The following is a 12,327-nucleotide window of genomic DNA, read 5'->3' as shown; positions in this document are numbered from 1 at the left end:
GGAACACATAATAACAAAGGTAGAAATACAAAATGAGGAAACTAGAGTGGAGATTGCCAGCTCTACTGCATATACTTGCCCTTGTATCCAGTTGATTTGCATGGCAAAAAGGATTTTAAAGAACCCTGTCACCCTAGCTCCATGTAGCTCTTTTGTAGTTTTTCTAGATGGAATCCCCTGGAATGACTTATAGGGACCCAGACTAACAAACGCCGTTATGATGGGAATTAGGATTTTTCTAACGCCATTTAACATAGGGGCTAGGACTGGAGCTCCTAAACCCAGAAAGAAGACGAAATTCAAAATACGAGACTTAGAAATACCTTCCAGCTTTTCTGGTTAGCTTAGTTTACAATCATAAAAGAACTAAAGCTAGGTCCTGGCACGAAGTCAACAAACATTTATTAAGGACCTACTATGTGCCAGGCATTATACTAAGTGCTATGAAGCACTTAAAGATCTGGCCGATTCCTCTCACTCTTGGGGCAGAGATGACAGAGTTCCCCTAAATCAGGGTATGATCGCAGAGAGCAACTACAGTGGCAGCAGAGATGTAGGCAGACAGCAGCAGCAGGAGACAGGCCTAAAAGAGAGCAACTCAACTGACACATCTGGCAGAAAGCAGAGATGGCCATCGAGAGCAGGATAGTAGAAAACAGAACAGCAAAGAATTCTAGTTCAGTGGAGGGAGAGGCTTATCCAGAGGCATCACTAGAGAAAACAGTAACAGGGCGGTAACAGTAACAGTAACAGTAACTGGGTGTGGGAGTTCCTCTAGCCATTTGTGTTTTCTCTTTGTATCTTCTTTCACATGTGTTCCCCAGACATATATATTCCCTATTTATCCCTATCTGTCTGTGTTCTTCTTGCACCCCCCCCCCCTTCTACTTACTACTACCAATGTTGTTTAATCACATGTTCCTTTCTTATATTCTTTTCCCCAGTGCTGGTTTGGTAACATTTGGGAGAGTGTACTCTGTGCATATGGGGAATTTTTTTCCTTGTCATTTATCTTGCTACAGCATTCAGTCAAATGTCTTTTCCTTTAAGCTAATGTGTCTTTGGGTTGGCAAAATAAATACACAAATTGGGGCTTAGTATTTAAGGTTTTGATGACATATACACAAGCATCCATTAGACCTGGGACATTATTTAAGAAAGCTCATGTAAGGGTATTGCTACAGTAGTATCATAGGAAAAACTTGGATATTTCAAGGCATTTCCACATGGCTCACAACTTTCTTCCTAGCCTACAACTGGAAGCTCAGGGTTTAAAAATCAGTCAACAAAAGGCTACTTTGAAAGAGAGTCAGCTATCATAATCGTTTTTAAGTGAAATGAAGCCAGTGAGGATTTTAGATCAAAATAGCTCTATTTCCTGTAGCTTTTTTCTTTTTATCTTTTCTGGTCTGGACCTGTGATTGCATTGTTGTATGGAACTTTTGGTTCCCTCTACCAGTGCAGAATATGTAACTTACAGACTGAGAGAGATGCTGGGGGCTCTAAGAGGTTAAGTGACTTGCCCAGGGTTACACAACCAGTTTGTGTTAAAGGCAGGTCTTGAACATAGATCTTCTTGACTTCAAGACTGGCATCTGAGGTGCTATGCCATACTGCCTCTTATTCTGTAGTTTATTCATCTCAAAAAGAATTTGGAACATTTTTCTAGAAACAGAAGAAATGTAGAATCAAACCATATTAAAATCAAATAGAGTTAGCATAGTTTTGGGGTTATTTTTTTAATTGCCTTCTATGTTTTCAGAGGTTAGTTGGACCCATTCTCAAAACCTCTTCAGAAGTTCTTAACTTCGGATCCACAAACTCAAAAAAAACATTTTTTTTGATAACTTTTTCAGTACAATTGATTCCTTGCTAATCCTTTACGTATTAAAAAAAAAACATTTTTCTAAGAAGGGCCATAGGCTTAATAAACACTTGGTGACTGACTAACTAGATTGTTGCCAAAGAGGTTCATGCCACAGAAATGGTTAAGAACCCTTGTTCTATCTAGTAAATTGGGAAAAGCATTTTTAATTAGTATCTAGAGAATCCGTGACAGGTTTTTTTTTTTTTTTTTGCCCCTTTCCTAGATTACATCCCTGCTGATCATGATCTCCTCTATAATTCTCTACATTCTTTGCTCCTTTGCTTTCATCCTTTCCTATTCTGCAATCTTGACACTTTTCAATGCCATCTTTTTATACCAGTCTCAAAATTTTTAATTTTCATTGAATTCTCATCTCCTATGAGGTAACTCCCTCTTCCAATATCTTTACCTGGCTCCACCCTTTCTTTCCCTCCTGCCTTACCCCTTCTAGACCTCATATGCACATATGAACATACTCCCAAATTCTTTGTGTCTTTGCCTCCCTTAAAAACTATCAATGCCTTTTGCCTACCTTCTAAACTTGCTTGAAACAGTGATCTTTTTTCCATTCATTTCAGTGAATTTTAAAGCTGGAATGGCCCATAATGGTCATACATTTTAAACCCCTCATTTAACACATAAGGAAACTGATGCTCAGATAAGTTATTTGTCCGAGGTCACATAGTCCCTAGGAGGTCAGGTTTCCCAATTTTCGGTCCAGTTTTCACTCTATCACACTATTCTGATTTCCTTTCCATTTCTTCTCTTTCTCATTAATTCCTAATTCTCCTTTTTATGGCATTCTCAATCTCTGTCTTAGTCAAGGGTACACTTAACAAAATAGTTTACTCACTGGATTGTTGTGTATTGATGACAAATTTCGATGTAAGAAGCTAAGGCTTCTTTTAAATGACATTTTTTGGTCTCACAATATTGGAAAGAGGACAAAAACAAAATGAAGACCGATAAATTGTTTTAGTATTCCACAGTTCAAGAAATATCCTTGAAGATTTTATCAAAATTGTTTGCTGGGTTTCATTATTTCCATCTACAATGTAACCTAAAAGAATTACAGGGATATGAAGTGAACAACAATAAAATATTTAGATAAATCCCACCTGCATAAGATGACTCACCACTTTAAAAAAATCACAAATTAGTTTTATGCTTCTTTAACCTCTTGCTCTCCTCCCTTCCCAAATACTTAAGAATATTTGTTTTTGAAGCACATTTTCAAATGAAGCACAAATGAAATTTAAATATAAAGGTTTCTTTGCCATTTCCATCCTTTATGACTAACACTAACATGTTAATGAGTTAATTGATTAATTAATATTTTAATATCATTATTAATATTATTATTTTAACATTAATTAATATTAATATTTGTTAATATTTTTGGTAGATATCCACCCCCTCAAATGAGAAATCCTAGGGATCCAAAATCAGAGATTTTAAAAGTTTTGGATATGGAGGTCCAAAATTCAGATGCCTTTGGTTAATTATCAGAAGTAAAAATGAATAATTCTGCTAACTAATAAATTTGGCAAATAGCAAGAATGGTTAGTTCACTTTAGCTAAGGAGTCAGGCAACCAAAACAAAAGTGGATCACACACTTGAGGAACCATATAGATAGATTTCTTTTCTGCAATGAATGAAAAAAGTATCCTGTTTGGGAAAGAGACTAAAATGGAGGGTAATCAACCAGATATATATGAGTGGAAAAGGAAGAAAGGGATGAATAAAAGAAGTCAGGAAGCAGACGAGAAAACTTCCAGCAAGGGCTTATTCTTTATCCATTAAGGCAATCCATTAGACTTTTGAACAACTTTCATTATTAGGAAGTTTTTCTTTACATGGAGCTAAAAATCTGTCTCTCTACAATTTCCACTCATTACTGTTAGTTGTGCCCTCTGGGGCCAAGCAGAACAAGTCTAATGATTCTTCCACATGGCCAGTCTTTAAATATTTATAGATAGTGAACACGTCACCTAAGTTTTTTCTTCTTCAGATATGAGTGTCTACTTGTTCTCTGTTCACACCTGGGCTTAGAGAATATATTTTGAGGCACTGAAGTATAGAGTTCACCAGAGAACTGGCTGTTTTGCATCTGGGCTTACCCTAAAATGACTGCTTTGGGAAAACGAATGAGATCACTTTCTAATGATTTCAACAACAATCCAAAATATAAACAAAGAATATGTAATGGAATGCTGAGTCATCACTGAGGATCTGTTAGAAGAGTATGAAATGTGAGGAATTTCAAATGTTTAGAATAAAAAACAAACTTCAGGAAACAGATTGAATCAGGGAAAAACAGGAGGAAAGCACCATCCATTGATTAGAATCAAGGAAATTTTGCTTGTATGATCAATGGTGATCGTCTTCTCCAGACATATACCAGTAAAACTATCTAAGATACTACCTATTGTACATTTCAAATGGAATGTCCCATAGACATCTTAAACTCTATATATCTGAAATAGAACTCATTATCTTGCCCTTTGAAAGCTTTCCCCTCTACCAGTTTCCCTTTTTACTGTAGAGGGCTCATACCCTAGGTGTCATCCTTTACTGCATAGTCTCTCCTAAACCCTATGTCCAATCTATCAACAAGTGTTATTGATTCTACCTTTGCAACTTCACTCATATATATCTCCTTCTTTCCTCTGACACCGCCATCAACTCTGTACAGGCCCTCATCACCTCATGCCTATACTTTTACAATAGTCTGCTGGCTGATCTTTCTGCCCCATGTATTTCCCCACTTCAGTTCATCCTCCAGCCAACAAATAAATCTTCCTAGCGTGGGTCTGAGCAGATCACTCCATCCCTATCCATTCAATAAATTCCAGTGCCTCCCTATTACCTCTAAGATCAACTACCCATGCAGTCTTCTTTTAACTTACAGTCCCTTCCACTCTGTGTTTCAGTGATATTGGCCTCTTTTCTATTCTCACAAAACACTCTGTCTCCTGACTGTGCATTATTTACTTTCTGTTCTCTGTCCCTGCTGTTCTCTTCCTCCTTTTTTCCATCTCCTCTCTTCCTTGGCTTTGAGTCTCAGCTCAAATCTCACCTTTTGTAGGAAGCTTTTCCCACTCTCACTTAATGCTAACTGCCTTCCCTCTTCTGATTACCTACAATTTACCCTGATCTAGCTTGCATATGGTAAGGTAGATAGGACACTGCTCCTGGAGTCAGGAGGACCTGAGTTCAAATATGACCCCAGACACTTACTTACTTACTATGTGACCCTGTGCAAGTAGCTTAACCCTGTTTGGCCTCAGTTCTCCATCTGTAAAATGAGCTAGAGCAGGAATTGTTGGCAAACCACTCCAGTATTTTTGCCATGAAAGCCCCAAATGGGGCCACTCAGACACAACTAATCGACTAAACAACAATCTTGTAGGTATCATTTACATAGTTGCTTTCATATTATCTGTCCCATTAGACTTTGAACTCCTTGAGAGCAGGGTCAATTTTTTGCTTTTCTTTCCCCCAGTGTTTAGCATAGTGCTTGGCATAAAGTAAGTGCTTAATACATAACTGGTGATTTATCATAAGAAGTAGCTGGTATAGTGGAAAGAGCATTGCTTTTGGATTTAGAGGACTTGGATTTGAGCTCCAAAACTTCCTAGCTGTGTGTGCCCCTGGCCAAGTGTATTTAAGTTTTTTGAGGCTCACTCTCCTCTTCTATAAACTGATGATAAGAATTTTCAAACTACTAACCTCACAGGATTGCTAGGAAAGTGATTTATAAACTTTGAATTCAATTCAGTTTAACTCAAAAATGTCTATTAAGTATCTACTATGTTCAAGGTATTGTGTCAGGTAAGAATGAAACAGGGATCATCCTCAAGGAGTTTACCATTTCTTGGGGGAGGGACAAGAGAACACAGGTATATTTTACTAGTACAACAAAGTACATAAAAAGTGACATAAAGTAATTATGTGAGAAATAGAATGCTAAATGTTGGGGCAGTGTTGTGTGCATGATAGGAAGACAGAAAGGCCTTTTGGGGGAGGTGACACCTGAGTTCTTTGAGAGGGGTAGTTGAGAGAGGAGTTCATTTCAATACAGATGGAACAATGAGGGGTGGGGGAGAGGGAAGAGGAAATACATCTGTGCACAGGTATAGAGACAGGAGATAGAATGTAATTAACAGGGGGAAGCTTGCAGGACAGTTTGGTATAACAAGTATTTATAGGAGATATAAAATAAAAATGGAAATGTAAAATTTAATGGGAAACAACTGTGAAGAAAAAAAATCTTTGTAAAATGTTTCATTGATAAAGGTTTCATTTCCAAGAAATATAAGGAATGGTTTCAAATTTATAAGACTAAGAGCCATTTCCTTATTCATAAATGTTCTAAGGATGCAAATGGGCAGTTCTCAGGGGAAGAAACCCAGGCTATTTATAGTCATATGAAAAATATTTCAAGTCACTATTAATTTTGTTATTGTTCAGTCATTTTTCAGGTATGTCCATCTTTTTATGACCCCATTTGGGGTTTTCTTATTAAAGATACAGGAGTGATTTTCCATTTCCTTCTCTAGCTCATTTTACTGGTGAGGAAATTGAAGCAAACAGTGTTAAGTGAGTTGCTCAGGGTCTCACAGCTAGTGTTTGAGGTTGCATTTGAACTCAGGAAGATGAACGGGAATCTTCCTTACTCTAGCTTCAGCACTCTATCAACCATACCACCTAGCTGCCCCCACTATTAGCTAGGGAAATGCAATTTAAAGCAATTCTGACATCAGATTAGCAAAGATGACAGTAAAAAGTAAATGAGAAGTGTTGAAGGGGCTATGTGAAAACAGGTGCAAGAAGCTGTTGGTAGACCTGTGAATGGGGACAACTATTCTAAAAAAGCAACTTAAAATTATACCTAAAAATGACTAAATGTATATGCCTTTAATCCAGCTATACCTCTGCTAGACCTATGCCAAAGAAATAAAAAAGATAAAAGAAATAGAAATAGAAATAAAAATACTTATAGCACCTGTTTTTTGGTGTGTGCATGAACTCAGGAAGAAGAGTCTTCCTGACTCCAGACCTGGGACTCTATGCAGAACACCACCTAGTTGCCTCTAAATAACTGATTTATTTTATTACAATAAATCTCTCAATGGATCTTGATTTGGAAATGTTTATAACATAAAAACAAAACATGTTAAAACTTTTTTTAAAGATGCCTGGGGACTTAAATGCTAGATTGATGATTTTGAATTTTATGTTCTAGAGGCAATAGGGAACAAATGAAGATTTATCCTGAGGGTGACATGATTAATTCTGTGTTTTAATAATATTAGTGTGGCAGCTATAAAGGGGATGATCTGAAGAGAAAAGAGAGGGAAAGCAGTGGGATCAATTAGGAAACTATTACACATGAGAGATGATGATGACTTGAATGGACAGAGGTAGTGAATGAAGAAAAGTGGATGGATGTGAGGCTAGAATTGCAAAGACTTTGCAATTGATTAGATATGGGGTGTGAGTCAATGATAACCATAAGGTTGTAAATATGAGTGAAAAGGATAGTTTTACTTTAACAGAAATAAGTAAGTTTTGAGAAGGAATGGGTATTTGGGAGAATATAATGAAGACCTTTTTAGACTGATTAACTTTTGAGAAGCTGACAGGACATTCAGATGGAGATATATTGCGGACAGTTGGAAATGTGGGACAGGAAAGCTATTACAGTAAGATCTATAGATTTGGTAGTCATGAGTACAGAGATGAATATTGGACTCAGGAGATCTAATGAGATTACCAAAGGAAAGAATGAAGAAGTAAAAGGGGAGAGGACTCAAGACAGAATACTGAAGGATGCCCACACATAGTGGATAAGAGGACAATGATAATTCAGAAAAGAAGTCTGAGAAGAAATGGTCATACTGATGGTAAACCAAGAGAGAACAGCATCACAGGAACCAAGGGAGAAAAGAGTTTGGAGGAGAAGGTGGCTGACACAGTCAAAAGTTGCAAAGAGGTCAAGTAGAATGAGGACTGAAAAAATACCACTGGATTTAACATTTAGGTTTTGTTGTTCAGTAGTTTCAGACCCTTTGTGACCCAATTTGGGGTGTTCTTGGTAGATTCTGGAGCGGTTTGCCATTTCCTTCTCCAGATCATTTTATAGACGAGGATCTGAGGCAAGCAGTTAAGTGACTTGCCTAAGATCATACAACTAGTGAGTACCTGAGGTCAGATTTGAACTCATGAAGATGGGGCTTACCTGATTCTAAGCCCAGTTCTCTATCCACTGTGCCATCTAGCTGCCTCTAAGATTTAAGAGCCAGTTCCTAACTTAGGGAGAGCTGTTTCAATGTAGTATTTGGATTGGAAGCCAGAAAGCAAGGGAAGAGAAGTCATGAGAAGTGAGAAGACGGAAGCAGTGAGTGTAGAGCAGTGTTGTCAGACTGTAATAAAAACAGATTCCTGCTGGCTGCATATTGACTTTGAAAACCACTTGTCAATGTTATTGATGTTCTTTTGTATTTTTTGAGGCAATCAAGGTTAAATTAACTTATCTAGGCTCAAACAGCTAGTAAGTTTCTGAACCCAATTTTGAACGCAGGTCCTCCTGACTCCAGAGTTGACGCTCTAAACGCTACACTACCCAGTTGCCCCTGTTTTATATTTTAAGAAATTGAACATTTCCCAACCACATTTCATTGCTATTCTAGATGCACACAGGAGTTTTTCAACCTCATGTGGAGAGCCTTGACTTTGACTCTTCTGTTGTAGATGATCACTTTTGGTTGTCTGGTCACGAAAAGAAGATAATAGCTTAAAGACATAGGGTCAAGTGAACATTTTATAAGGATGTGAAGGCCTGGGCATCATTGTGTGGTAGGAAAGAAAGTAGAAGATAAAGAGAATTTGCAGATAACAGGATGAGTAGAAATGATTTTGGATCTTAGAGGTGGTATATCAAGGGCATGCTCATCTCTTTGTGGGTGTGAAGTGGAAATAGAACTTATGGGAATTTAGAAGCTTGATGAAAGGTGTGGGCAAGGCAACATGAACATACATATTGAAGTCCTCAAGCGTAAGGTCAAAGGTACACAAATAGAGGGGGATGAAGAAGGAAAAAAGCAAGACAGCGAGTCAGGTACTGAACTCTTGGAGAAATAAGAGAACATCCTATGACCTGGACCCTAGTAGATGACTGCAATATGGAGCTGGACCAGGTTACAAAGAGTGGTTTTCTCAAAGAGAGGGTTCTCAGTGATGACCCTGCTAAAATGCTATATAAGCTACTATTGTTTGTGGATCACCACTACTCACAAATATTAATACAAAATGTACTATATATGAGAAATGAGAAAGTATGTTTGTGGGTTAAAGACTGGCCTTATGGAAGGAATACCCACATTAATGAGATCATAGAACAGGTCCTGAAGAATTCTCTATATATAGAGGTTCACTATTAGCAATTCACTATTAACAATCATTTAGTGTAGAACACTAGGATGGGGGCTGCTGGACTATACTAGATTTTAGGGCAATAATTTGGAGGACAATAGGGATAAATAAAAATAATGGAGCAATCAGCTATCAAGTGATACCTATTAAGACTTTTCCCTTAAAATTTGAGTGTGAAAAGAGTAAGGAGGGAATGGGAGATATGTCAAGGGAGGATACTAAAAGACAAATCATCTCCTTCATCATTTTGCCCAAGGTTGGCTCCAGTTATAGCTACTAATAGCAATCAGACACGATATAGGCTCCTGGGATCTGATTCACAGCAGGGAGAAGATAATAAGTCCTTGAATAAAAGGGGCTCAGTCCAAGTTATCAAGGAGGAAAAGAAGAAAGGGAGAGAATAAGTTAATGAAATTCAACTACAACAGATGATATATTCTGGAGTCCTAGGCCGGGCTCCTTTCAAGACCTTTTGTAAAATGATCAATGAGGAATTTAAAATAATAGCTCATTTGATTTTGTGGTATCTTTTGGAGAAGCCATGCCATGATTATTTACAATATTTCTATGTGTCTCTGAGGACTCTTTCATTTTTTGTGCTTGCTCTTCCTTGCTTTGAGTGCCTTTTCTCTTTCTTTTCATTTATCAAAAATCAACCCATTCCTCAAGGCCCAGATCAAATTCTACCTTATTTAATCACCCCAAGAGTAAATGATCTTTCCTCCCTCTGAATGCCAGTAGGCCAGATTATTCATCTGTCACTGATCATTCATAGTGTTGCATTTTTTAATGCATGTGCAAATGTTTTATCCTCCCAACTGGACTATAGGAAGGATTTCTAGAAAGGCAGAAGCTGGACTATCTACTTTTTAATATCCTCCCACTGTTTAGCACATTTTACTCAATAAATATGTATGAATTGACTATTGATAGGCTCATTCTGTCATATACAAATATTCAGGTTAATATAAAAACTTTATCATCATTGTATTAATTATTTTCCTTTAGAAAGTACACTGAAAAAATGTGTTAAATAAAAGAACAGTTTATAGGGATTGCTATATATCTACATCTCTCTATTTACAATATCCTGTGTCCTGGGAAAATGGAAACATTAGCAATTTATATCTTTCTTAACTCACTTTTAAGAGGAAGTTGGATACCACTACTATTTTAAAGGAAACAATCTTTAAGTAATAATAGGGAAATCTCATATCTCTGACCAGATATAGATTTCTACTGAATGATACCAAAAACACATCTGCTTAATTGAGGAATGTAATGGCAATAGAGAAAATTCATACATACACATATACATGCATGCACACTATGTACATAGACTTGTACATATTTGTATATATAATACAAATATATGCATGCATATCTAGGTGTATGTATGTACATTTATAATATATGTATATATCTTATATTATGTATACATACTATATATCTGTTCTAAAATGTAATGTTATATACACAGGGGAAGAACAGGAATAGATTTCTTGTAAAAAAAAAAAAGGAGAATATGAAAAAAAATTAAAACCTTCCTAATTGAGAAGTGTTTTGGTGGATGAGAGCCTGGAGCTATTAATTTATTTCATTTAATCATTTTTTTCCTGTTCTCATTTTATTAGCATGTGCTTAGAGCGAGTCTCTTTGAGCCCAGTTCCTTGCCTTACAGAAGAGAGAGCAGGTGCCATAACTCTCCGGAGGGATAGTCTCTATAAAGATTTCTGCAGGAAAGGAGAATGTATTTACCCTGTGGCACTAAGGCTGCAAGGGGATTGGGGAGGAGAAGGAGGGCTGCTCAGGGACTGGGAGAGAGAGGCATAAAACAAGGGAGTATGTTGCTATAGCAGTGTAGCTGTAGTATTCTCCAGCTTCCTTTGGATGCCCTAGTGGAGGAGGATTTTTAGCACACAGCTAAAAAAGCCTTTCTGTTAATTCCTTCAACAGCTGTCAAATGAATCTTTGGGAGAGGCAAGGTATAACTTTAGAAGATCTGCTAAAGTTGAGAAAGAATAAAGAGGCCAGGGAGTGGGCAACATTCTGATCCCCTGCCTTGTTTGGTCCCTTAGACTAAGCACCACTTTAAAACAGGAAATGAAAATTGCAGACAGAAGTCAGGAGAATTACACAATACTGTATGATGACCTGGGTTCAAGTCCTTGATCTGATACACTCATTAGTGATCTGTCCTTGAGCAAATCACTTTCCCCTTTGTAAACCTGAGCTTCCCAAATGAAAGGAATGAATTAGAGCAGCAGTTCTTAACTTTTCGTATGCAATGGACCTCTTTGATAGTTTGGTCAAGTCTATACACTCCTTCTTAGAATAATGTTTTTAAATACCATTTATAAAGGGAACCCTTTAAATCCCATTATAAAGGGAACCAACTATATCTGCATTTAAGAAACGTTTAAGAAAAAAATTCATAGTCCTCATATTAAGAACCCCAGGAATGAATTGATCATGAGATCATGAGATCAGAGATTTATCCTGGAGAGGACTTAGAGGTCTTCCAGTCCAAGACCCTTATTCTTTCCAAATGAGTAAACTGAGGCCCAGAAAAGTTAAATGACTTGCCTCAAGTCAAAGAGGTTGTAAGTAGCTAGATGCAATTTTAATCAGGTCTCCTGACACCAAGTTCAGCATTCTTTTCAAGGTACTTTCAAAGTCTTCCAAGGTTCCTTATAGTTCTACTTCAATATCTCCTCCCGGTGTGAAGGTGAGCTGGGGCTCTTCAAAGCTACGCCACTAGAATACAAGTTCTGAGAGATCTTACAATGATAATACTGATGATGATAATAATAATAGAGAGTATTTATATACTGCATTAAAGTCTGCAAAACTCTTTATATATGTTATTTTGATCCTCGTAACAACCCTATGATACAGATGTTATTGTTATCATTTTACAGATAAGGAAGCTGAAACTGAGAAAAGGTGCTTTGACCAGAGTCCCAAAGCGTCTGACATCCTATCCACCATATTACCTGCCTGTCAGAACAAAACTTAAAAG

General features: G+C 37.2%; 1 protein-coding gene across 1 annotated transcript in view; it reads right to left on the bottom strand.

Moving 5' to 3' along the window:
• The window catches only part of MYT1L (myelin transcription factor 1 like), a 301,089-nt gene that overhangs the window by 105,878 nt on the left and 182,884 nt on the right, over positions 1 to 12,327 (bottom strand). The window lies entirely within an intron of this gene.

The sequence above is a fragment of the Notamacropus eugenii genome, chromosome 1 (assembly GCF_028372415.1).
Source record: "Notamacropus eugenii isolate mMacEug1 chromosome 1, mMacEug1.pri_v2, whole genome shotgun sequence".
In the NCBI taxonomy this organism is placed as follows: domain Eukaryota; kingdom Metazoa; phylum Chordata; class Mammalia; order Diprotodontia; family Macropodidae; genus Notamacropus; species Notamacropus eugenii.
This window is presented reverse-complemented; position numbering and strand designations above follow the sequence as displayed.